This window comes from Elephas maximus, chromosome 17 (genome assembly GCF_024166365.1).
Source record: "Elephas maximus indicus isolate mEleMax1 chromosome 17, mEleMax1 primary haplotype, whole genome shotgun sequence".
NCBI lineage: Eukaryota > Metazoa > Chordata > Mammalia > Proboscidea > Elephantidae > Elephas > Elephas maximus.
The window spans coordinates 75,840,257-75,867,977 of NC_064835.1; the positions used below are offsets into that span (position 1 = coordinate 75,840,257).

At 45.2% G+C, this 27,721-nt stretch overlaps 1 protein-coding gene across 1 annotated transcript in view; it reads left to right on the forward strand.

Moving 5' to 3' along the window:
* CHAMP1 (chromosome alignment maintaining phosphoprotein 1) overlaps positions 1-23,957 on the forward strand; it is an 89,344-nt gene extending 65,387 nt beyond the window's left edge. The window contains exons 6-7 of the transcript XR_007513590.1: positions 17,167-17,242; positions 23,705-23,957. The gene's annotated coding sequence lies outside the window, so the exon portion shown is untranslated. The remainder of the gene's footprint in view (positions 1-17,166; positions 17,243-23,704) is intronic.
* The last annotated feature ends 3,764 nt before the right edge of the window (positions 23,958-27,721 follow it).

Here is a 27,721-nt window from a genome sequence, read left to right on the forward strand (position 1 = left end):
TGGACTAAAAGACAGAAAATGATACTGGTGAGGAGTGAGCTTCTTGGCTTAAGTAGATTCATGAGACTATGTAGGTAGCTTCTGCCTGGAGGTGAGATGAGAAGGCAGAGGGGGACAGGAGCCAGCTGAATAGACACAGGGAATACAGGGTGGAGAGGAGGAGTGTGCTGTCTCATTAGGGGGAGAGCAGCTAGGCGTACATAGCAAGGTGTGTATAAGTTTTTGTATGAGAGACTGACTTGATTTGTAAACTTGCACTTAAAGCACAACAACAAAAAATTACTCCTAAGGGTATATTGCACCATTGCTGGACTTGTTTATTAGCTCTAATAGTTGTGTGTGTGTGTGTGTGTGTGTGTTATGTGTGTATATTCCTTTCTATATGTGATTCAAGTGCCATTCCATCAGGAAGCTTTCTTATCCATTAATCCAGAAGTCATATATGCCTCATCTGGCTTCATTCAACTCTCTATAGCCTTTTCACGTCTACCTTGTTTTATGGAGGAAGAAATATAGTGGTTTGAACCCAAGAAGTCCGGAGCCAGATTGCTGGGGTTAAAATCTCAGTTCTACTACTTACTGGCAGTGTGACTATAGGCACGTTATCTAATTTCCTTGTGCCTCCCTTTCCTCATCTGTAAAATGGGCAAAAAGAATAGCACTTACCCAGGGCAGCTCCAGTTTTACAAGGCCTGAGCCTTATATAGTTTTGGTATCCCTCTAATAAAATGAGTACAAAAGTACCACCACAAAATAAAGTACAAATGTGACTGTCAAGAATAAGAAAATATATAACAACTACAAATTATTAAAAGCTGAAAAATATCACAGATATAAAAAATATGGAAAAATAACATTTGTATAAATGTTACCTATCTGCTGCACCGCTGTAATACTTTTTTCTTTACATTATTTAAATATATGCTTTTGAATAGACTCTTCATGTGCATTGATTTTGTAATGGTTTATTCCATAGAGAATAGAAAGATAATTCAGTCTTACCTTTATCATGGTTGATCAAGGTTTGTTTTTCATTATTGATAGTTTGGAAATCATCCCAGTCACAAAGCAATGGCAGGGAGGGGGTGGCAGTGAATATTAACGGGTGAGCTGACTCCTTCAAAAAGGCACTCATCTACTTCCTTCCTCTTGATTTCTTCACTTTAAGATGTACTATAATGTGAGGAAGGAGCCCTGGTGATGCAGTGGTTAAGTGCTGGCTACTAACCGAAAGGTCGGCAGTTCAAACGCACCAGTGGCTCCACAGGAGAAAGATGTGGCAGTCTGCTCCCATAAAGAATACAGCCTTGGAAACCCGTGGAGCAGTTCTCCTCTGTCCTGTAAGACTGCTAGGAGTCAGAATTGACTTGACTGGCAACGGGTTTTGGTTTCTGGCATAGTGGGGGGATGATTCCCTGGACGGTGCAAATGGTTAAGGTGCTCAGTTGGTAACTGAAAGGTTCAAGTTTCAAGTTCACCCAAAAATACCTCAGAAGAAAGGCCTAGCAATCTACTTTTGAAAAATCAGCCACTGAAAACGCTGTGGAGCACAGTTCTAATCTGACATACATGGTGTCTCCACGAGTTGGAGTTGACCTGATACCAGCTGGTGGTGTAGTGGAGGAGAAAAGCACCATCAGGCCTTCACCATGCGGAAATGTGTCTGGGGCCTTGGTAGGGGAAGTTATTGTTAAAGCCATCGAGTAAAACTGTTTTATGGGAAAGTTAGCCAATTACTGGTTTGGAAAGATGAAGGTGCCCTTTCTACCACACAGCCATCTACTGCATACCTCAGTGCTGTATGTCCCGCAGTGTTCCTTGTAAACTGTGGTTAATTGCATATGGTAGGTGAGCTCTGGTCTTCCCTGGGCTGTTGCAAGGACACTGGTGTTGCAGGACAACAAGCATGAGCCTCCCACGTGGAACCAGGGGAACTTCCCCAGGGCTCATTGGTTACAGGCACCCTCCCCCAGGCGCATTCTCTGCTATCACTGACCCAAAGAGAAGAGTTCATGAACTCCTACCCATAATTACATTCCTGACCCAATTGACTTCCATCTCCCTCTCCCCACCCCAGCCTTTTTTTGAAAGGTATAAATTGAACTTAAAAGAACTTACCCAGCCCTGACAGAGGATAAGTAATTAACCCAGGAATCTATTTAACCCAGTCTTGTACTCTTGACTTAGCTGTAGGGAAATTTACAACCAAATTTTGAGAGTGCCAACTCTCAAAGAGAGGCAGAGAGTAAATGTAGAAGGAGGTCTACATACTACAAGGAAGAGAAACCTGCTGTTCAGTGGATTCCAACTCACAGCGACCCTGTAGGACAGAGTAGAGCTGCCCCACCGGGTTTCCAAGACTGCCACATCCTTCTCCCACGAAGCAGCTAGTGGGAGACCTTTCTGTTAGCAACTGAGCATGTAACCATTGCCCCATTAGGGCACCTCATGTTACACGGCAAGAAGAGGATTAATCTCCTTATTTTGAGGTCAGCTGATTAGAAATCTTAATTCCATCTGCAACTTTAGCCTCCCTACCCCCCTGCCGCCATGTTATATGGTAACCGGGGGATTAAGGTTGCTGGTGGAATTAAGGTTGCTAATCAGCTGACTTCAAGACCAAGGATGACGTAAATATATTTTTTGGCAAAGAAGAACTGAAAGAATTTCCTATCAAAAAAGGAATCTTGGGATTACCACAATAATAAGGCAGTAGTTTAGAGGCTTATAGGACATCTTTATGAAAATGCAGACTCAGAACTTCCGGGGTAATAAACAAACAACATGCCCAGCAACCTAGCCCCAATCACTAGCTGTGGGGTGCCGAGCAAGTTGCTAACTCTGTAGAGCCTTACCCACTGCCGTCAGCTCACTTCTGACTCATAGCGATCCATTAGGACAGAGGAGAACTGCCCCATAGGGTTTCCAAAGGGTGGCTGATGGATTTGGGCTGCCAACTTTTTGGTTAGCAGCCGAGCTCTTAACCACTGCACCACCAGGGCTCCCTGTAGAGCCTTCATGCCTGTATTGTAAATGAACATAATAATCCCTACTTCACAGAGCTGTTCTGAGCATTGGATAAGAGCAGGTATAATACACACAGCAGGCTCATCACACATGTACACGGAACCCGAAAAATGTGACTTGGAAGCCAAAGCGCCAGACTCTCAGCTGTGTAAAAGCCCCAGGTTCCCACACATCTGGCTTTGCTTCTTCCTGTCACCAGACCTGTCATCATTTTCTGGAAACACTGAGATAATGCTTAGTGCTTGGAGTCAAGGGGGAAGCCCAACTGACATTTTACTAATTGTTCTGCCTTGGAAAGTCCAGTGAGGTTAAAGATTCAAACTGCAGTTAGTGCCAGGACAGAGAATATAAGGTCTCGTCCTTGCCTCTGGTTCAGTCAGAGCCCCTGGGAGATCTCAAAGCTTTCCCAAGTTATCTGGAAACCCAGGGTTACAGCCACATTCCCCTTTCAGAGGTGTGCTCTCCAGGATGGAGAAGGGGCAACTGGCTCCCACCATCAAGAGCAGCTTGCACATTCATCCCGCTTTCTGACCTTCTTTTGGAAAATTAAAATAATGATAATAATATGTTAAGACTGTTTGTCTAGTAGGATCAGTGAAGTTAAATAGTCTTTGCATAGTCGTATAGCTTGTCAGGAGCCTAGTAACCAAGCAGCTAGGATCACATGACTACCTCAGAAAGGGTCAACTGTGTCATGGATTCTGTCTCTCTAACTTCCACAATTCACAAGGGTCCTGAAGGTGGCTGTCGTCACTGCCATTTTGCAGAAGACAAAAATAGCCTCAGAAAGATGAGGTTACCTGCCCAGGGTCATTAGGTTACTCTGCCCGCCCCTCCTTTTTTTTTAAAGGTCCAAACAACAAATCAAGTCATCTTGTGACATTGCTGCGGGCACCAAGAGGGTTTCCATGTGCGAATCACTGGCTAGCTAACTATCGGCAAGGCCAACCCAGAGGACAGCAAGTGGCGTGACCTCTACTCCAACTGAACTTTTATAAGCTATATTGAATATGGAAACATCAGGGACAAGAACGCTGGCATTTCTGAATAGGCAAGTCCGATCAGCTATATTTATTACCATCATATCAGACAGGCCTTTTGTTTTTAAAATCAGGCATTTAGTGGTTCAGTGATAGAATTCTCGCCTTCTGAATGGGAGACCCAGGTTTGACTCCCAGTCAGTGCACATCATGTCAGCGCAGCCTAGTGTATGGCTATGATGCTGAATAGGTTCGGAAGCGCTTCCGGACTGAGATGGACTAGGAAGAAAGGTCTAGTGATTTGCCTCCAAAAGTCAGCCAATGAGAACCCTCTGGGTCACAGCTGGCTGAGCCACACAGAACCCGACAGCCTTTAATTCCATCGTGCTTGGAGTCGTCCTGAGTCGGGGGCCAACTCAAGGGCCGCTTACAACAACAACGAAATGAGATGCAGACTCTATAAGACTGCTTTGTAAACTGCTGTGTGTCACAGAAATGGAAGCTTTACTGTGTTACAACTACCGATCTAACTACTATCACTGGTATGTTTCTTCTCCAGCTGGGCCACAACATAAGGTCAGATTTCTTTTAATGATCAGACTGTAACTACTGAGAGGCCACACCTTTCTGCAGGAAGTCCTGGCTTTCCCAGGGGTCTCTCCTCCAGGTAATGTCTGGCTTTGCCAAGGAAAGCATGTCTGGAGGTTCTACAGACCTATCCCCATGGTCATTTTTCCTCACCACCTCCCTTCAGGCTCCAAACCTTTGCTGCTTTGTGGCTTTTCACGTCACCCTGTGAAGTTCAAAGCCTATTTCTTCAGGCTGCTTGCCCTCTACATAGTACCTAGTTGCTCCAAGCTTGGACACAGGGCTCTCCTTTCACGCAACCCAGCCAGGGCCAAGGCCCAGCTGACTGACAAGCACAGAGCTGAGAATAACTTCCCCTGCTGCTGGCAGTGTTGACTCTTGGGCTCACAGACCATAAATGAAACCTCAGAGTCCCTGCCACATTTAGGCCACCTCCAAAGCCAGGAGGCCAGCTTCCACCAGGCTTGGCTCTCTCAGAGTCCAGAAGTCCCCAATCCTCACCCAGAGTAGGTCCCTCCCTGCAGGCCAGGACCTGTTTGTTCTCTTCCCAACACAGTTGAGAGCAGGGACATTTGTGCTTTTATGGGATACCCAGCAGGTGTAGCTAGAGGTGGGATACCAACAATCAGCAATACATTTCCCAAAGTCTGCTTTGTAGTCTGCTGTAATCTTAGTGTGTATGTGTGGTGCTTATGTATTCCACTGTAATCTCAGTGCCAGTGTGTTTGTGTGTGTTGTGCACACACTAAGAGTCCCATAGAAATGTATATTTGGGAAGAACATTTGCTAACTCCTCACTGGTGTGTTCTAGTTAATAAAGAGACGCCCAGTTCAGCAGTGTTTGTGTTAATGGTGTAATGGTTGTGACATAATTTGGAAAAGAATAGCCAGGATGGTTAACCAACTTGAAGAAGGTAATCAATGTCGCTGAATTGTACATGCAGAAATTGTTGAATCGGTATATGTTTTTCTGTGCTTATTTTTGAAGTAGTGAAAATGTTTTTTCTTTAGTGTTTTAATATTAGGGAGAATATATTTTCTCATTTGTTTTAGTACAGCTGTATAAGCTGTGATTAATCTCTAGTCCTTGGAAAATGGTGCAGGCTCTGTTCAAAATATAGCTGAGCAGCCCGTACCTCTCTTAAACATAACAAACACCCTAATACCTTACAACATATTTTCCCTTATTCGAAATAGGCGATTGAGAGCTTGACACGGCTAATGCCATAATGATGCTCTAAGTAATCTCTAAACGTTTTTTAATTGCACCAGCTGCACTGGTCTCCTCCAAAGGGGTGTGGAGCTATCTCCGCTCCTGTGGCCTTGATGCCTCCTTTCTTTGTTCTCTTGAGAAATGGCCTTCAGCCTGCAAAACGACAAGAAGGTTTGCTTTCTTGCTCCCTATCTCAGCCACAGTGGACTTGGCAAAACAGCTCCACTAGCCGAGAGACTTGGCTCTAATCAATATATTTATAACAAGGCTGAAAAACTCTCTTCTTATGAGAGTTTTTCAGCCTTGTTATAAATATACTGATTAGAGTCCAAGGTGCCTGACATGTTTACCTTTAGTTTAATAAAGAGTTTTTGTAGTTGTTTTGTGATGTATAAGACCGTCTGTGGACTACGTGCTCAAAACATTAGGTAATCCTGATCTTTCCCATATAAAACCCTCCCATCAACCCTTTAGGGCAGACAGAATTTGGGAGAAATTTAACCCCCTCTGACTCTTGAATACGGGTATTCAATAAAGCCTTCTTAAAAAAAAAATTTTTTTTTTTTTAAATTTACTGCTTGCCTCCTTACCTCCTCCTGTCTCAGTATTGGCTTTGCGGCAGGCAGCTCGAACCCGCAATTTGCGGTAGCATTTTCACTAGGAAAAAAAAAAAGACATCCAATTTACATAACTAAGTAAATCGCTTCTGTCTGCAGCAACTGTATTTTCATTTATGGTAGCTTGCTTTCCTCCAAAAGCAGTAGACTGATAATCTCTATCCCCTTCCCTCTTTTAGCTTGGGAACCATAAAGACCATCCTAGTGAATCCCCCCCAAACAAAGTCAGTCCATTGCAAATGTAATCAGTGTCTCTATAGCCAGAATCTAGTCACTGCCAGCAGTCAGAAACGGCAGTTCTCTCACTGGAAGTGGGATAATTCATGGTCTCTCCTCTCGAAGCCTCAAAAATAACACGAACCCCTGTGTGATTCTGACCCCTGCACAACGCTGGTTTCTTCTCAGTTGGTCTCAGAAGGTCAGCCCCAAGGACGGCACAGAGGTGGCAGGAAATGCCAGCTCATGTGGCTTATGCTGGTCAGTACAGAGGGCAGCTGTGTTAGCACAAAGTGCAAACGAGGCACGACTGAAATCCGAAAAGAGAGGTTGAGAAGCACCAATAGTTTCCGGCTAAGCATGAATGCCGTCACGGCCGCCGTGGCAGGCTGCATTTCACCACCAGGGGGCAGTGGACACAAGCCTCAGGCTGCCGCAGGGTCCTGTCCTGGGCAAGCTGGGTGACTGCCTATCACAGGCTCAAAGCGCATAAACAAGGTAAGGCACAGCCCCTCGTTACCTTTCACGCTTGGCACCTTCCAGCTGCCCCTCACCCCCGAAAGCTGGAAGAGCCCCCAGAATGGCAATTTCCAATCCCTGATCTTGTCTTGACTTGACAAAAACAAGTTATTTTTATTTATTAGTTTTTGTGTTCGTCTGTGTGCCTGGCACACTTAGTGAGGGAGTCAGGCAGGGCTCTTAGTGTTTTGCTGGGAGAAAACAAAGTATTTAACTGCTAGTGTCTGGCCTGAGGCAGGCCTCAGGGAATGGCACTCGAATCTGTGGTGGGGTCACAAGTCGAGCTGTCTTCTTCTTAGACACTTCCCTCACACTGGACTCCCCTCCCTGTCCCTTCTGCCTAATGGCCTAAAAAAAAACCATTGCCGTCGAGTCGATTCCAACTTATAGAGACCCTATAGGACAGAGTAGAACTGCCCGGTAGGGTTCCCAAGGAGCACCTGGTAGATTAGAACTATTCACCTTTTGGTTAGCAGCCGAGCTCTTGACCACTATGCCACCAGGGTTTCCAATGGCCTGTAGGGCTTGCCATTTCAGACTGAGAAACTGTAATCAACTTTATTCCTCTGGCCATTTCACACTTAGACAGTTATACACCTTGTACTTCACCCTCCTAAACGTCACCTTCAGAAACACCCAGTTCAACATCATTTTCTCAAGTTTATGCCGTTTACTATTTGCAGTCTTCTGCTGGATCTCCCGTAGCGGGTCGGTGAAAAGGACCTTCAGCGAGATGGACTGACACAGCGACTGCAACAATGGGCTCAAGCAGAGCAACAATTTTGAGGATTGCGCAGGACCGGGCAGAGTTTCGTTCGGTTGTGCGTGGGGTTGCTATGAGTTGGAACAGACTCGACGGCACCTAACAACAGCAACAACTGGTTCTCCCGGAGTCCCTGGGCGGTTATGGCACTTGGATGCCAACTGAAAGTTTGGAAGTTTAAGCCCACCCACAAGTGCCTCAGAAGAAAGGCCTGGGGATCTGCTTCCCAAAAATCTGCCCTAGAAAACCCGACGGAGCACTGTTCTACTCTGACACTTGCGGGGTCACCAGTGGTCAGAACTGACTCGGCAGCAACTAATTTACTGGTTCTCCCAGGGCCGGTGATTCAGACACCAGCCTCTGATATTGGTTTTTCAAGAGTCCTGTCCCTTTCATCAGAGCTCTGGTGGCGCAGTGGTTAAAAGCTCGGCTGCTAACCAAAAGGCTGGTGTTCCAAATCCCCTAGCCGCTCCTTGGAGCTCTGCTCTATCCTGTAGGGTCCCTGTGAGTCAGAATCAGCTGGACAGCAATGGGTTGGGTTTGGTTTTTGGTCCCTTTCATCTCGCCTCCCCAGCTCATGCGTGGGAATTCCCCTCTACATTGCTAGCTCTACTTACTTCACAGTGAATCCCCATGTGGTCTCCCTCAGGGTTCTGAACTTCTGCTTAAGATATCTTTCTGTGTGTTACCAGTAGGAGATGGTCCATAAATATTGGTCTGAAACAGCCTGCCTCTCCCCACTTCTTGTCCAGCCACAACCCAAGGTATACCTTTCAACAACTTTCCCTAACCTCAGTTTCTGCATCTGTAAAATGGGGGCACCGCTAAATGGGGAATGTTATGTAAGTCAAGTGAGAGAACACGTCAGGTAATTAGCACAGGGTTGGCAAGTAATCAATTTTAGCTGTAATTAATGAGCTCCAGCTGCTGGTACAGCACCTGAGCCCCTCCTTCCTCTCCACGCACCTGTCTCCCTCGTCCCTGTGAGTGCTTGTAACAACTACACTTAAGTGTGAAGTACACATCGGGAGGGATGACTTCTTTGTCGTATCTTCACCAGTCAGGGGGAAGCGCGTTCATCCACACATTCATCCGACACATTTCTGGGGCCAGGATCTGCTGCTGGATGTGGCTGCAGATGGGGGTCCACGCAGCTGCTCTTCCAAGGAGCTGACCCTCTGTTCGGGAAGGCTTTGTACAGGGCTCTCTAGGGATCCCAAGCAGGGAGAAGTCAGTTCTACAGGGGACAGAAGAGTCAGAAAAGGCTTCTTAGAGAAGATAACGCTCGAGCTGAGTCCGGCAGAGGTCTTTATTTGGGTCTTTACTTGGCAGATAAACCAAAAAACCAAACCCATTGCCATCGAGTCGATTCTGACTCATAGCAACCCTACAGGACAGAGTAGAACTGCCTGTAGGGTTTCCAAGGAGCGGCTGGTGGATTCCAACTGCTGATCCTTTTGGTTAGCAGCCATAGCTCTCAACCACTGTGCCACCAGGGCCCCACTGTGCAGTTAGCTGACAGGAAATAATAAATGTGCTTGGGCTTTTCCCCCCTAGGATCAAGAGAGCCTCAAATGCTTTCAGTCCCAAGGCATTTCCTAGAGAGGAGCTGGGATTGAAATCTACCTTCCTTGCCTTGTGTAGAATCCACCCTCACTGGTATTGCTGTTTCATCCTGTGTCCGGGAACATACGGATAGAATGTCCACTATAGGTGAGACCCTCTACGAATCTTAACCCTTTCCATCCTCTCCACAGCTCTGTGGAATTCTCGTTTAATAGGTATAGAGGCTAAGACTCAGAGAGGATGATTTATACACCGTCACCAGGATAGCAGTGGCAGAAGGCTACTGAGCCCACCAAAGTTTGTTCTTTGTCCACCCTTGAGCCCTGCACGCAGCTCTGGGAAACTGGGGCTGCTCTGTTTTATACTGTGTGCCTCCAGGATGCAATACAGCACTCTGTCCACAAAGACAGACGGTATTTATGTTTTCTTGCTAATTCAATCGAATACTATAAACTAAAGTTAAAAAATGGGTGGATGAGGAAAACTGGACCAAAAAAAAATAAAAAGAGATAAGATGAGCTGGCAGGATGCCTGCTGGGCATCCTGTGCCCTTGCTGGAGGCTGCAGAGCTGGCTCAGGGCTTGCTAGCACCCAGCATAAAGCTTGGACCTCACTTTTGTGACGCACATTGTCCATACCCAAAGCAGGGCTCAGAAGAAGCTCAGCCATTCCTGGCACTGTGAACAGCGACATTTCTTTTGAGAGTCCTCAAGCAGAGGACTTACATAATGAGGTGATCAAGGTCCTTGACTTTGTCCCTACTAAAAATACTAGAGTGCTTTTCACAGAGGCCCAGGCACAGCACAGAAGCTGCAGGAAGTGCCAGCCCATGGGACAGTATTCTTCTCCCTGAATAAAGTTGATGGCATAACACCAAAGTGGTTTAGATAAAATAGTTCTTGGGGGTGGGCAAGGGGAAAAGGGACAAATCATAGTCAAGGACAATGGGTTTCTGTTCTGTCCACACCTTGCCAAGACTGGGAGCTGGCGCTTTCTCTTCCACCCCAGCCCCACTTTCTGGGCATGGAGCCTTCACCTATGTTTGAAGTAGTGGGGTAGAGGTGGGGCTCACAGGTAACCTGGGCAGGGACAAGAGGGCACACATGGGCCCAGTGTGGTCTCTGGGCTCAGGTGGGAGGACTTCCTTCAGGTAGATGGGAAGCAGGAACCCTCTCATGGAAGGCTTTCCACCAATGAAGGAGATGGGGAACGGCTTAATTGTGTCTGTGTTTATTGTCAGTTCTTTCCATTAGAATGTAAGCCCCACGAGAACAGGGAATTTTTTCTGTTTTGTTCACTGCTGAATCCCCAGTGCCTAGAACAGTGCCAGGCACACCTATCCGGTAGTAGTTCGCTAAGGTTTGACTGAGTGAGTGGTTGGTCTCCGGAGCTGCTTGGCTCCCTAGCACTGGTCGCCAAGATGTTCTCGGCATCATCTCATCCTTTCTCCTCTTCCCTACCTGGCTCCCAACACCTCCTCACCTCCTCCAAGGTCATGCCGCACCCTCTTTCCTCCTGCCCCACTCTTTGGGGGTGGGGTCACCAGAGCCATCTGCCTCTGGTATGACATGGCTCAATGCTCTGCTTCCTTTTGGAATCTTGGAAGTAAAAAGCAACACACGCACACACAACAGAAACTTCCTTCACTTCATAATCTTGCTACAGTAGCCCTGATTCTGGCTGCCTCAGAGGTTCTAGAAGGGTCAGTGAGTGCTGGGGAGCAAAACAGGTGACTAATGTTTCAAGACCTTATCTTGTGCCAGGTGCACTGCAGGCTCAATCTGGGGCAAGGTTTAGATCAGTGATGGGGGACAGGACTCACCCCTGGGGCATGGCCTTTATAGAAGCACACAGGGCTCACCCCAGATTCCAACAGTGTCCTCAGGAAGAAGCAAATCCATAGGAATATACTGCACTTGGGCACAGTGTGGACATGGGTAGTTAGCGGGATGGATAGATCATACACCCTTCAGCCCGCCACCCCAGAAGGTAATCTCTCCATTCAAACTTTTAGGAAATATTGAGCTGGGCAGGAGTTCCAGGCTCTAGCCCAGCAGTGTCTGGCTATTTAACCAGAAGGTTAGCCCTCTTCTGAAAGGTGAGGCATCCAGCAAGCAGAACCAAGGTTCTCTTCTTGAAGTACATGGGGCATGGTCCAGGATACAGATGAAAGAGCTCCTAGCTCTCAGCTCAGCTCACACCATTTTAAAATCAGGTTTAACCAGGTGGCTTCTTTGACATCCTCTTCTCTATCTCATTTCAAACACCCTGCCAAAGAAATAAAAACTCACTAAAGCAGCCATGGAAGGATCCCTGGGTGGTGCAAACAGTTAAGCACTCGACTACTAGCTAGACAGGTTAGCATTTCGAACCCACCCAGAGGTGCCTTGGAAGACAGGCCTGGCGATCTGCTTTGGAAAGGTCACAGCCCTGAAAACTCTATGGAGCAGTTCCACACTGCACACACGGGGCCACCATGAGTCAGAATCGATTGGATGGGAACTAACAAGAAGAAAGCAAGCGTAGAGCAGTTAACCTTGGGCGGCAGACTTCTTTGCATTCCCTCTAAGGTAAATGTGTTGCAAAACAGAAGCCTAGCTCATTAAATGAGTGAACGGGCTGTACAGAATTCTTGAGTTGATTATATGGTGGGAGATGAAGCCTCATTGAGTTTGGATGAGCTGGTTTTCTGCCGTCTTTGGCCAGGATCGGGGGCGGGTCCGGTTGCTTTTTGCTAAAGGTAAACCACGTTTTCTGCATATACCCAAACAACCAAACCGAACCCAACCCATTGCCACCGACTCATAGTGACCCTATAGACAGAGGAGAACTGCTCCGTAGGGTTTCTAAGGAGCGGCCGGTGGATTCGAACTGCCGACCTTTTGGTTGGCAGCCGTAGCACTACAAGACTGTTAAATTCTCTATGACTGGGGGATGGCGATGAGCATTCAGCACATGTTACTGCCTGGTATCTATTTAATAGACGAAATGAAGTTCATGGTGAAAAAATTGAAATTAAAGGAAAGGTGGGTTGAGTTTTGGAAGGAAAACACTGAATGGGGAGACCAAAACAGCACCCACCAGCACCCCCACGTCTTCGTCCTGGTCCTGCCGCTAGCTAGCCGTGGGGCCTTGGCAATCCTGTTTGTCGTCTGTGGGACTTAAATGGACAAGAAGACGGTGCCCTCTGAGCAAATTCCACTGCTATCATTCTGATGCTATCTTTGCCCTAATACCTGCCTGCTGAGGTAGCCCTAATCTTATTAATTATTACCAACACACAGCATGTTCCTGCACAATCTTGTGCTTTTATGAGTTTGCTGCTTTGGTAACAAATCACACGTTTCATGTTCCATAAGCCCTACCAGTGTGGAATTTCTGGTATGACAGCTTTTAGCTGCTGAACAAACTTGTTCAGCTTTGCCTCTTTTAATGGGGGCATCAAGTCAAAAAAAGCTGGAGCAGGAAAAAATAAGTTTAAGTTCCAGCCACAGGGTATGAACACTCCTTTTTAATGATATCCGAGATCTACTCAAAAGGCTTGATTAAGAAGCCTCCAGAAATGAAATGAATTAATATTTTCATGTATCTATTCTAGCATTTAGATCACCCCCTTTTGTTTTCTGGCAGCTGACTTTTTTCTCTTTTTTTAACATTTTAGTGTGTTTTTGGTGAAAGTTTACATAGGAAATTATGTTCTCATTTGACAATTTCTGTACACATTGTTCAGTGACGTTGGTTACATTCTTTGCAAGAAATCAGCATTCTTGTTACTTCCATTTTGGCTGTTCTGTTTTCATTAATCTAGCTTCCCTGTCCCCCTAGCCTTCTCATGTTTGGTCTAGGGTAAATGTTAACCATTTGGTTCCATCTAGATGATTATTTTTGAGGAGGACAGTACTCACAGGGATATTACTTATTTTATGGGCCAATCTGTCATTTGACTGAAAGGTGACCTCTGGGACTGGTTTGAGTTCCAAGTTTAAAGAGTATCTCAGTACCATAGTCTTGGGGGTTCATCTAGTCTCTACCAGTCCAGTAAGTCCGGCCTTTTTTAAAGGAATTTGAGTTTTGTTCTACATTTTTCTCCTATTCTATCTGGGACCATCTACTGAGTCCCTAGTTGGAACAGTCCGTAGGGGTAGCTGAGCAGCTGACATTTTGATCAATTGTGGCAAATATTGTGCAATCTTAGCGCAGCTGTATCAGCCTCAAGGGCCACTGTCTGTAATCTGGGTGTTCATCACTGTAAACAAGGTCTCTCTGGTAGATGCGAAGAGGCATAGCTAGAAAGGAAGCCACATTCCCAAATCCTTCTGCAATGGCCACCTTCCTGTGGGGCTGGCTAGGGACAAGCAAGGAGGGGGAGGGCTGTTGGCAGCAGCACAGAGCCCTGTTTCAGCTTCCCAGGCTGGGGAAACTCCCGAGTCTTCTGGGGACAAGGGCAAAACCATGTAAGCTTGGGCAAGAACTCACATCCGTGGGGTCATTTACATACCTGAACACTAAGGAGACTGGATTAGATGGTGGATTAGGTCCCCTCAGTACTGTAAACAGCGGTGGCATTATTTGGTACCTGGATCCCTGGCTTGAGAATTTGCATTTGGGGTGCCAAATTTTTACAGACTTTCCATTTGGAGGAGGGGATGCATTCTCTCACTGCCTAGCTATGGTGATTCTCCACCCTCACACTGCATTAGAGTCACTTTAGTGCTTTTTAAAGGGGCCCTGGTGGTGCAGTGATTAAGTGCTCGGTTGCTAATCGAAAGATCGGCGTTTCAAACCTACCAGCCAGCCCACAAGAGAAAGATGTGGCAGTCTGTTTCCGTAAAGATGACAGCCTTGGAAACCCTGTCGGTCAGTTCTACTTTGTTCTGCAGGGTCGCTGTGGGTCGGAATCAACTTGATGGCAGTGGATTTTTTCGAGTGGGACTTTGAAAAGCTGCTGATCCCAAAACTTACCTCCGTAAGAGGTTTGGTTTGAATTTGTCTGGGCTGGGGTCCAGTCAGGCACTGCAGTTTTTATAAGCTCCTCAGGTGATTCGCAGGTGCAGCCAGGGCTCAGTACCCCTGGTAAGTGTCCAGAGCTCCTATGGTGATGATCACAGTGGAGTCAGCCTGGCTTAATGACGCACTGCTGCAGGGGTTTTTTAGAAATAAAGATCAGAATACCAAACAGGTCTTGGAAGGAGCCGGGGAGGATGTTTAGTATTTTATATTGGTCTCTCCAGGGCTTGTTGTACTGCTAAAAGCTGCTGAAGCCAGTGGAAACATCAAAGGAAATTTTATGTCAACCACAAATAGCTGCTGATGGAACAGAGCTGGCTGGCGAGCAAGCACAGTGACGGCTAAAGTCCGCCGGGAGTAAGGACTCATTCCTCGGGTACAGCAGCAGTTTCTAGTGGCCCATTTCCTCCCGTCCCTCCCAGCTTCAGGCTTGACGTCATCACGTTTTGAGCGATATAGATGCCTGTTTGGTGAGAAGAAACAAATGCACTTTTGCTTAAAGAATGATCTCATCTTTCTGGCCAGGGCTTGAGATTTATGATGCCCCAGGTGAGGTCCACCTGCCTCAGTGGTTCTGGAATGGTCTTTTTTAGGTAGCAGACACCTGGGGGAGTCTGATGTAGCTACGAACACCTCCCACCAGTACCCCTGTCCAACAGTGTCTAGGATCTCAGGACTCTGTTAAGAACCCCAAGACCAGGGTCACTGCTGCAGAGCTTGTCCTTGACATTCTCTTTATAGTTCACAAAACACAAATTCATGATCTCTGTTGATCCTCAGCCCAGTGAGGTAAGTGCAATTGTTAGTCCTGGTTTATAGTGGATACATGACCTGCCTTGTCACACAGTTTATAGTGACCTGTCAGAGCTGACACTCCAGCTCTCATCCCATGCTGCCACCCTGGTCAGCCTGACTGCTTGGTGGTTTTGAAGGAGTTGTCAATGCCTAAGTGATATTTGCAATTAGATCAGAGCAGAACTGCCCCATAGGCTTTCCTAGGCTGTAATCTTTACAGGAGCAGATTGCCAAGTTTTTTCTCTCATGGAGCCACTGATGGGTTCGGACCACTGACCTTTACGGTTAGCAACAGAGTGCTTAACCACCGTGCCACCAGGGTTCCTTATCCATCCATATAGGGTCAAGGAAATAGACAGGGGCAGGTAAACGGGGCCGACTTCCCCATTAGGCAGAGTTGGCACAGTGCCTGACACCAAATCACACCAAGTTGCTGTTGAGTTGATTCTGACTCATGGTGACCCGATAGGGTTTTCAATGGGTGATTTTTTGGAAGCTGATCACCAGGCCTTTCTTCCAAGGCCCCTCTGGGTGAGTTTGAACTGCTAACCGTTTCAGGGGGTAGTTGAGTGCTTCACTGTTTGTATCACCCAGGGACTGGCACAGTACCTAGGACCCATGATACTTGTTTTAGGGACCCATGAAAATGTTCTAATTTTAATTTCTTTAAAAATCAAAAGGAAAAAAAAAATCAACATAATAACATTGAGTATATAATAATGAATCCAGCCTGGATTCTATTTGTGTTTATACCAATGCAGTTGGAATATATAATTTTTTATATTTTGATATGAAGGAAGGGGCCCAGGAAGGCAGAAATGCCCAGGACACACAAAAGTCATATATGACCCTGAGGGTAAAAGTGCAGTTCAAGGGCTTAGGTGTCAGCCTGGAAAAGTGTAGCCCCAGAGCAGGAAGGACCAACAGGGGCCAATGTGGCCCCTGAACCCTGTTTTCCCCATTCCAGGCGTGTTCCTCGACACAGCCCAGCCAGGGCAGCCCTCAGTCAGCCAGGAAGAGATATCTAGGAGAGTTATTTTAGCAGTTTGGAACCTCCTGTTTGAGAAGGAAAGAAAAATCCAGCAGTCAGTGGGGATTTGTTCAAAGCTAAGACAGAACATAGTGTTGTGCGTTGTCCCCTTCATGATGTCCAAACCAGTTGATTGTATCAGCCACTGAGCTGAGAGGGAAGGTGCAGGCAAGGAAGGCTGTTGGACGACTTGCCACATGGATCCTGGCTCGAAAGCGGAAGGCACCCCCACCCTAACCCTAACCCTAACCGTAACCCTCAAGCCCGCCCAGGGTAGACGGGCGCAGCTCGAGCAGCTTAGCTCCAGCCTCGGAGCAAGTGAGTCAACGCAGGCCTGCGTCCGGCCTCAGCTCCCAGCCTGCCCTGCCTCCTCATTTCCTGTGTGCTCCCTGTCTGGAAAGCCATTCCCGCAGCTCAACTTACGGACACCTCTAAAAACTCTTGGGTTTAATTTTCTTTTCCAATCCTGCCAATGGCTTTTATCTTTTCTTTTTTGGTGTGGAGGATAAAGAGCTTACTTTTATATAACTTAGCATTGTATTTTACTCCAAAAAAGGAAAGGAAGGTGGACCAGAACCAATCTGTCCTCTAGAGAAGACGATCAGTTGAGGGTAAAGGACACATTTGTATTTTGAAACTGAGCAGTCCTTCGGAGGTGTGACTCAAGGACAGTTACTATCTCAGAATCAGCCTCAGAAGTAAATGTAGCTAGATGTAAGATTTTTGCTCGGCGTTAAAGTTAACTTTTTCAAATTGTTTTTTTCAGCTCCCAAGACTAGACAGGAAGGGATTTCAATTTAGCCAGCATTTACTGAATATATACTGTATGTGAAACTTTGTTCTAGGTGCTGGGGTCCCCAAAATGAAGGCAACATGGTTCCTGCCCCCCAGAACCCCACAGTCCAGGGGAAAAGCAGAAAGGTAGGTGCTATGGAAAGGGACGTGAGGGTGCTGGAGCTGGCCCACGCACAGTGGAATCAGAACGTTGTGACCCCCTGGGTTTTCAGTGGCTGATTTTTGGAGGTAGATCACCAGGCCTTTCCTCCTAGTCTGTCTTAGTCCGGAAGCTCTGCTGAGACCACAGCACCATAGCAACACACAGCCTCCACTGAAAGACGGGTGGTGAGTGCGCATGAGGCCCACTGGCCAGACATCGAGGCTGGGGCTCCTGGTATGGACGGCAGGAATCCTACCACTAAACCACGCTGCTTCCAGCACACCTCTACTTACCGTGGAGTTCCTAATGGAGTGCTCGCGTTCCGTTGGTGAAAACCAGTCACATGTCCACCCCCCCCACCCCCGGCCGGGTGCAAGGTGCCTGGGAAACCGGGTCCCTGGCTGGGTGGCCACTTCCCAGACAACTCTGCTGGGCTGGCTCTGCCACATGAATGTGGTTTTGGGCATTTTTTATAACAAACTCCTTACAGAAGTGCTTATTTAAGTTATTATTACATTAAAATTATTTCCCTTAAGGTGCCTGGGTAACCTCAGGGTTCGTAGGCTTCCCTCAGACATCCAAATTTTAGCCCTCGAAGTTTAATTACTCAGGTAATTGGAAATTGATTACCCAAGATGAGACCTCGTACATTTTAAGGATAGCATTTTAGGACAATTGCCATTTCATACAGTGGCCATATAAAGTAGGTTCCCTCCATGCCCAGGTCATAAGGGAGGAGACCATGACTCAAAGAGGTTGGCCAGCACAACCAACCACATGACAGTGTAAAGGTGGAGGCCCATTCCTACCTTCTGCGACAGGGCAGCATAACAAATGCATTGGGCATAGCGTCCCTCCTCAAGAGGAACGAAAACAAGCTTGAGTGCCTGAGGTAAGTGCACACTGACTAGGTGGTTAAGGTGGCCACGTAGTGTGGTGGGAGGAGCTCTGAGCTGGGGTTATTAGGCATTGTGAGTCAAGCCCAGTGCCAAGTCCTTCATACTGCACTGTGTCCTTTCATCCTGATCACGTTCCTTTGAAGTAGGGACAGTTGTAGCCCTAATTACAGCTGAGGAAACTGAGAAGCAGATAAAGAATGGACCAAGGTTTCACAGCCAGTAAATGACAGGGCTGTTAAGCCCTTCCCATCCCAGACTCCTTGCTGAGAGTTGGGAGAAGTCAGATCAGGTCCACATGCTCACAGAGGGCAGTTTATGACTGCTGATTGCTGGGCCTTGCTTTGGCTTTTCATCTGTGAACCAGTGGGCTGGGGGAAATCACCCATGCCAGCTCTTAGAATTTTCCTAAAAAGCTCTTTTCTTTCTGCATAGGCCAGGGATTCTTAACCTGGAAACTGTGGTGGTGGTGGTGTTAGGTGCCGTCAAGTCAGTTCCGACGCATAGCGACCCTATGCACAACAGAAAAAATACTGCCTGGTCCTGCGCCATCCTTAGAATCGTTGTTATGCTTGAGCTCATTGTTGCAGCCACTGTGTCAGTCCACCTCGTTGAGGGTCTTCCTCTTTTCCGCTGACCCTATACTCTGCCAAGCATGATGTCCTTCCCCAGGGACTGATCCCTCCTGACAACATGTCCAGAGTATGTAAAACACAGTCTCGTCATCCTTGCCTCTAAGGAGCATTCTGGCCACACTTCTTCCAAGACAGATTTGTTCATTCTTTTGGCAGTCCATGGTATATTCAATATTCTTCGCCAACACCACAATTCAAAGCCATCAATTCTTCTTCAGTCTTCCTTATGCATTGTCCAGCTTTCACATGCATATGATGTGATTGAAAATACCATGGCTTGGGTCAGGCGCACCTTAGTCTTCAGGGTGACATCTTTGCTCTTCAACACTTTGAAGAGGTCCTTTGCAGCAGATTTGCCCAATGCAATGCGTCTTTTGATTTCTTGACTGCTGCTTCCATGGCTGTTGATTGTGGATCCAGGTAAAATGAAATCCATGACAACTTCAATCGCTTCTCCGTTTATCATGATGTTGCGCATTGGTCCAGTTGTGAGGATTTTTGTTTTCTTTATGTTGAAGTGCAATCCATGCTGAAGGCTGTGGTCTTTGATCTTCATCAGTAAGTGCTTCAAGTCCTCTTCACTTTCAGCAAGCAAGGTTGTGTCATCTGCATAACACAGGTTGTTAATGAGTCTTCCTCCAATCCTGATGCCCCATTCTTCTTCGTATAGTCCAGCTTCTCGGGTTATTTGCTCAGCATACAGATTGAATAGGTATGGTGAAAGAATACAGCTCTGATGCACACGTTTCCTGACTTTAAACCGATCAGTATCCCCTTGTTCTGCCTCTTGATCTATGTAAAGGTTTCTCACGAGCACAATTAAGTGTTCTGGAATTCCCATTCTTCGCAGTGTTATCCATAGTTTGTTATGATCCACACAGTCGAATGCCTTTGCATAGTCAATAAAACACAGATAAACATCCTTCTGGTATTCTCTGCTTTCAGCCAGGATCCATCTGACATCAGCAATGATATCCCTGGTTCCACGTCCTCTTCTGAAACTGGCCTGAATTTCTGGCAGTTTCCCGTCGATATACTGCTGCAGCCGTTTTTGAATGATCTTCAGCAGAATTTTGCTTGCGTGTGACATTAATTATATTGTTGTATAATTTCCACATTCAGTTGGATCACCTTTCTTGGGAATAGGCATAAATATGGATCTCTTCCAGTCAGTTTTCCAGGAAGCTGTCTTCCATATTTCTTGGCATAGAAGAGTGAGCACCTCCAGTGCTGCATCTGTTTGTTGAAACATCTCAATTGATATTCCAGCGATTCCTGGAGCCTTGTTTTTCTCCAATGCCTTCAGAGCAGCTTGGACTTCTTCCTTCAGTACCATCGGTTCCTGATCATATGGCACCTCTTGAAATGGTTGAACATCAACTAATTCTTTTTGGTATAATGACTCTCTGTATTCCTTTCCATCTTCTTTTGATGCTTTCTGCGTCGTTTAATATTTTCCCCATAGAATCCTTCACTATTGTAACTTGAGGCTTGAATTTTTTCTTCAGTTCTTTCAGCTTGAGAAATGCCGAGCGTGTTCTTCCCTTTTGGTTTTCCATCTCCAGCTCTTTGCACTTTGAAACTGTGGTAGGCTTTGGATATTGTGTGCACCATCTTATATGGATATGGGCTTGTACTTGGGGTGAATGGGGGCAAGAAGGCAGTAGGGGGTTCTGGCCCCTAACTTTTATGAGAGTCTCAAAGAGTTTAAGGCCCCAAATCTGTTGAGAACCACCTACAGTGGTTACAGCCTCAAGTGCTTTAGTGACTCATCTTCCTGTAATAACAGAAAGAATGTAAAGAGAAAGCAAATGGGAGGGCTCGTACACATCCAGTATAAGATAAGTAGCCTTGTGGTACAGTGGTTAAATGCTCGGCTGCTAACCAAATGGTCAGTTGCTCTGCAGAAGAAAGGTGTGGCGGTCTGCTTCTGGAAAGATTCTAAAAAATAAACCCAACCTGTTGCTGTTGAGTCAATTCTGACTTACAGTGACCTTATAGGACAAGTACAACCCCCTGTAGGGTTTCCAAGGCTGTGATGGTTATGGGTGCAGAGTACCAAAGGCACCAAGACATTATTTATTTTTTGTGCTTCTTAGTGGCATCATTAACTTTGGCTGAGCTGTGCTCATTACACCCACATTCAGTGCTACTTTGCTCAACACCAAAAATAACAAGTATCTGCCATCCAGAGAGTGAGTCCCCCTCCCCTCCTGCCCATCCCTGGTAATCATCAATGAACATTGGTCTCTCTGTTTATATCTATGCTTGTCTTCTTATAAAAGCGGGCTCATACAATATTTGTCCTTATGTGATTGGCTTATTTCACTTAGCATTATGTCTTCCAGATCCATCCATGTTATGTTTTTTGAACTCATCATTGTTCTTCATGGTTTCGTAGCATTCCGTCGTATGTATGTACCATACTTTGCTTATCCATTCATCTTTTGAAGGGCACTTAGGCTGTTTCCACTTTCTGTTTTTTTTTTTTTTGCTATCATGAATAATGCTGCAATGAACAAAGGTGTACATACGTCTGTCCATGTCTCTTTTATTAGATCTCTAGGGTATACACCTAGGAGTGGGATTGCTGGATCATAAGGTATTTCTATTTCTAGTTTTTTTCAGGAAGTGCCATACTGTTTTCCATAGTGGTTATACCATTTACAGTCCCACCAGCAATGGATAAGAGTTCCAATCTCCCCACGTCCCCGCCAACATTTTTTGTTTTCTGTGTTTTTTTTTGAATCAGTGCCATTTTAGCAAGGTGAGATGGTATGTCATTATAATTTTGGTTTTCATCTCTCTAATGGCTAATGATTGTGAGCATCTTTTCATGTGTTTGTTAGCTGCTTGAATGTCTGGCACTGTGACATTTAAATGCACCTCAATCAGAGAAGTTATTCCCAATAAATTGCGCTATTTAAAAAAAAATTTACTGTTGTGAAGGCATCTTCGTATCTCAGTGATCACCAAATGTCTCAGTTTTTATGCCAACGCTGTTACTTCAACACAGCTAAAATGTCTGGGGTAGTCTGCCCATCTTTTCCCCAGTGTTCTTCTGGCTCTTGCTTTTTCCCTTCTACTTCTGACCTTTCTCCCTGACTGAATGCTTTTTGCCGATGGTGGTTGACTTTGAGATTCATCAGAATCACCTGAGAGACTTATCAAAAATATAATAACCAGGAACCCAGGAGTTCAGTCCCCTGTGGTGGGGTCTGCACAGCTTCTGTATCTTACCCTACCTCCAGGTGATTCTGATGAACATCAAAGCTTGAGGACCACCAGTAACCCACTGTTGTTGAGTGAATTGACTCTTGGTGACTCCATGTGTGTCAGAGTAGATCTGTGCTCCATAGGGTTTTTGATGGCTGACTTCTCAGAAGTAGACAGCCGAGGTGCCTCTCGGTGGACTCGAACTGCCAATCTTTTGGTTAGCAGCCAAGCATGTTACTATTTGCACCACCCACCGACCCCTTGAGAACCAGAGGTGTAGGCTTTTGGAGTGCTTGCTGGGCTCTTCTTCCCCTCAGGGAGCGCAGAAGCACCCCACTTGCAGAAACAGCCCTTTCTCCCCTTGCCTTTTGCTGACTCCAGGTTTGGCCCAGGTCTACTTTTAGACTCCTGCAAAGTTTGTCACTCATTCTTAAAAGTATTTTATGGTTAAGGGTAAGACAGTACACAATACTGGGGAAGCCAGTACAGCTTGCACAAGGCAAGGTCATGAAAGCTCCACAGACACATCCAAACTCCCTGAGGGACTGAATTGCTGGGCTGAGGGCTGTGGGGACCATGGTCTCAGGGAACATCTATCTCAATTGGCATAACATAGTTTATAAAGAGAATGTTCTACATTCTACTTTGGTGAGTAGTGTCTGGAGTCTTAAAAGCCTGTGAGCAGCCGTCTAAGGTACTCCACTCGTCTCATGCCTTTGGGATTAAGGGAGAATGAAGGAAAGTAAAGATACAAGGGAAAGATTAGTCCAAAGGACTAATGGACTACAACCACCACGGCCTCCATGCCAGACTGAGTCCAGTACAACTATATGGTTCCCGGCTACCACCACTGACTGCTCTGACGGGGATCACAATAGAGGGTCCTGGACAGAGCTGGAGAAAAATACAGAACAAAATTCTAACTCACAAAAAAGACCAGACTTACTGGTCTGACAGAGACTGGAGAAACCCTGAGAGTCTGGCTCCCGGAGACCCTTTCAGCTCAGTGATGAAGTTGCTCCTGAGGTTCACCCTTCAGCCAGAGATTGGACAGGCCCATAAAACAAAACAAAACTGAAGGGGCACACCAGCCTAAGGACAAGGACTAGAAGGCAGGAAGGATCAGGAAAGCTGGTAATAGGAAACCCAATGTTGAGAAGGGAGAGTGTTGACATGCTGTTTAATGAGAAACTAGTTTGTTTTGTAAACCTTCATCTAAAGTACAATTAAAAAAAAGAAGTATTTTGCTTCATCAATTTGACCATTGCTTATTATAACTTTTTGTTTGTTTAAATGTGATCAAAGACATTACTTCCATCTGTAAAGAATAATGTGTTAGCATGTGGCTGATAATTTTTACTGAGTGCGTCCTATGTGCTGGGCATGTTGCCAAGGATGCATTGTCTTGTTTAATCTTTACAATAACCTGATAGTGTAGACACTGTCAATACCTCCACATTATAAACAAGGAATCTGAAGCTCAGACAGGTTAAATAACTTGTCTAAGATGATAGAGTGAATAAGTGGTAAAGCTGGGTTATGCAGCCCAGGCTGCCTGGCTCCAATGCCCAGGCTCTTATTCACACATTCTGACTTCAGATTCTTTGCATTTCACACTAGACAGCAACGTTCCAACAATTCCACCCCCTCACAGATTCACTTAAACAAATACCTAGTAGCACTGTGTTGTCGTTGTTAGGTGCTGTCAAGTCGGTTCTGACTCATGGATGCCCCATGTACAATAGAAGGAAACCCTGCCCAGTCCTGCGGCGTCCCCACCATTGTTGCTATGCCTGCGCCCATCGTTGCAGCCACTGCGTCAATCCATCTCGTCCTGTGGTAGTGTAATTTTATGAGTAACCCGTGATCTGTTTTCTATTTGGAAACGCTACTCAACAATTAACCTTTGGACTCAAAAGTCAAAAATGTAAAAAATGAAAAATTAGAATTCTACAATTATAATTACTAAGCAGAATTAAAATTTTAAAATCCCTGTATGTCAAATAATCTTTTCTGTTTATAAGGTCCTGATATGTTAAATTGTCTCATTTCTTCCTCTTCCTTTTTGAAATTGCTTAAATATAGGGGTTTAAATTTTTTTTATTTTGTTTGCAGTGGTTCTTTTTTTCTGTTCTAAGATTGGGTTTTAAGAATTTTTAAATTGTTATCTTGTTAGGATAGAGGAAAATCTTTTGTATACACACGCATACAAAATACATATGAAATCTAGACTGCAGTATGTGATAGCTGATGTTATGTGTCAGCTTGGCTAGGCCATGATTCTCAGTGTTAGGTAATTATCCTTCATTTTTTAAAGTTAGGTTATTTCCTTCTGGCAGGTCCATTTGTGTCCAATGCTGAGGCTGCCCAGAAGGTGGCCTAGTTTTGTTCCATCTACACCCAAAAAGGTTATAAGAATAGATAGAAAAATCAAAGTCTCCAAAAAGTTGGCTAGTGTGAGGACTAGTGTGGTTATTCCGGGAGAACATTAAATTTGATGCTGAGGTTCTGGGTAGACATGGTGGGTTAAGTTCATGTTGCAGCATTGATAGGAAGAAGATGCCTGTCCATTTTTCAGTGAGAACTAGTATTTCCCTGGTTAACACATTTAAGAGAGACCAAGTCTATGCCAGGAGCACTGAATGTGGCATTAACCTATGCCTTCCACTATGATGTGACAGCAAACACACAACCAGTTGTCCCGTGGCTATTTCCTCTGCTGACACTTGATTAACTGACCGAGGGCATAACAGTCAACTCTGTATCAAGGAAGGCAATTCTGCTGTGAACTTGAGAAAAGGCTCCTGCTACTAGCATGTAGTAAGATATTTTGTGAAGTATAAACTATACACAGATTAAGAAACCATTCTAAATGTGGTCAAAGACTTATGTAAAGTTGTTCATAACAGTGCGCCAACAGTGGAGACCCTCTAAATCAGAAAATGATTAAATAGATTATCATAGTCACATGGTACCATTAGGCATCACTAATAGTTATGTTTCCTATGAATACTTAATGACAGAAAATACTCAGAATATAGAGTCAGAAAAGGAGGTGTCAAAACTGTGTATGTTACTCGGTTTTAGTTTTTTTAAATAAAAAATGTTATTTTAAAATAAAACATGTATATATTGTTAAAAAGAGGTTACAAAATTATGTATACATATAAACCAATTTATTTAAAACATATATTTATGATGTACATAAAAATACTGGTAATGGTGGCTACCTTTCAGTAAAATGATTATGGGTTGATTTACCCCCTTTTTATTTTTAAAATTTGTAAACACAAAAGGTTAAAAGAACACCAATATAGCCTTTAACCAGATTTGCCACTTATTTGCTTTATTTGTTTGTGTGTGTGTGTGTATATGTATGTGTATACACACATACTTTTTTCTCTTTCATTTCATATCTAAGAAAATTAACAATAATTCCATAATATCAGCTATTGATCCATGTTCAGATTGCCCCAACTGTCCCCAAAAATTACTTTTCTGGCTTTTTTTTTTTTAAATCCATGATCCAATCAGGGCTTATACATTACATTTGGTTGCAATGTTATCTTTACCTTTTTTAAATCTAGAACATTCACTCCACTTTTTCCCCCATGACACTGACTTTCTGAAGATTCCAGGCCAGGTGTCTTGTAGAACATGAACTATGGGTAACTTTTAATGTATTTTATCTTTTTTTCTAATTTATTGTCACAAGGACATTCTTTTCCCCAGAAAATAACAAAAGGTTAAAAAATAACGCATATTTCATTTCATTTCTTGGTGGCTTTGAGGGACCATTTCATGTAGTGCAGGGCAAGGAAATGGCTGGCGATTTTGGAAGTTGGCTAAAATGGTGAGCGTGGATCACCACAGACTTTTAGCCCCCAACTGTTTGACATTTTCTATGATTCTGAAGGAAGCTAGACAGAACACCGCCTGAAGACATCGTATACATTCTCAGTGTTAGTGTGCTGAGACGGGGGTTTGTAATAAAACATTTCTTCATCCTCAGAGGCTTGACTGTGTCGGCAATGGTAGCCTTTCTCCACATTTCCAGAGGTAGGATCTTCCACCTTCTTTCCAGTGAGGAATAAGTAGGGTGACCATAAAATTTCCAACTTAACAGGATACTTTTGAGAATAGGAAGACAGCGTAAACCGAGTGCCCCAGGTAAACGGAATGTCTACTCACTCAAAGAACAAGGGAGGTTGGGGTCTTGCCTTGGAGACACAAAGAAAGGATTTCTCAGAACTGACTCTAAGACACTAAGTAGATTTGTCTAAGCCCAAAACAATGTTCACTTAGTGCAGGATTGCGTTCACGTTGCTAAAGTGCCTGGGTATCAGAAGCCCATTGTAGACCCTCTGTCACCCTTTGCAGCGGATTCTATAGCCAGTTTCTGCAAGGGTAAACTAGTGTGGCTCTGGCCTCTATAATGGAGCTAAGTTGGGGTCTGGCTGGACTGAGAAGCTCAAACCAAGGAGTTTTAATTGCTCTATGCACATCTGAGCATTTAGATACCTATTCAACACTTTAAAGTCATGTGGTTGACAGAAAAAAGTATGAGACAGAAGAGGTTTGAGTTTTAAAAGTGCAGGGGGGCTATTCAAAATATTTAACACCCAGCGCAGCACAGGCACTGACCAATCAGAATGGACGCTGGCCTTAAGGTTAGGTTTTAAAATTAGCACCTGCCTGCTGGGCCAGACAAGCCCCCTTTAGTGGGGAGGGGGTGCCCCAGAAGAAGGGCTAGGGAATATCTGGAGGATTGAGGAGCCTCAATAAGTTACCTACTAAGCTGGAAAACCTAGTGCCGTCGAGTTGATTCCGACTCATAGCGACCCTATAGGACTGAATAGAACTGCCCCACAGAGTTTCCAAGGAGCACCTGGCGAATTAACAGCTGTGGCACTTAACCACTACGCCACCAGGGTAGCACGGAGTTATTTCGGCATTTTACAACCTGTTTGGCTGCGTGGATATTTAAGGGTTTTTTTTTTTTTTTAAGGGGTATATTCAGAAACCCTGGTGGCGTAGTGGTTAAGTGCTACGGCTGCTAACCAAGAGGTCAGCAGTTTGAATCCGCCAGGCGCACCTTGGGAACTCTATCGGGCAGTTCTACTCTGTCCTATAGGGTCGACTATGAGTTCGGAATCGACTCGATGGCAGTGGGTTTTTGGTTAAGGGGTATATTCAGAGCTCTGGTGGCATAGTGGATAAGCACTCACCAGCTAACTGAAAGGTTGGCTGTTTGAACCCATCAGCCACTCCGCAGGAGAAAGATGTGGTAGTCTACTTCCATAAAGATGACAGCCTTGGAAACCCTATAGGGCAGTTCTGCTCTGTCCTATAGGGTTGCTATGAGTTGGCATTGACTCCACGGCAATGAGCTTTTTTGGTTAAGGTGTATATCAGAGTCCCTGGGTGGTGCAAATGATTGAGGCATCTCAGAAGAACGACCTGGCAATCTACATCTAAAAAAATCAGATATTGAAACCTCTGTGGAGCACAGTTCTACTCTGACACACGTGAGGATGCCATGAGTCAGAATCAACTTAACGGTCACTGCTTTGGTTTGTGGTTTAAGGAATATATTTTGGGGCGGATTGATATCAAGCAGGTCCATAATCTTAGCACTGCTTTCCCTTGGGTTTACTTAGGAAGTGTAGGGAGAAGGAACGGTGCTGTGCCAAATCTAAGTGAAAGCAGACGTAAG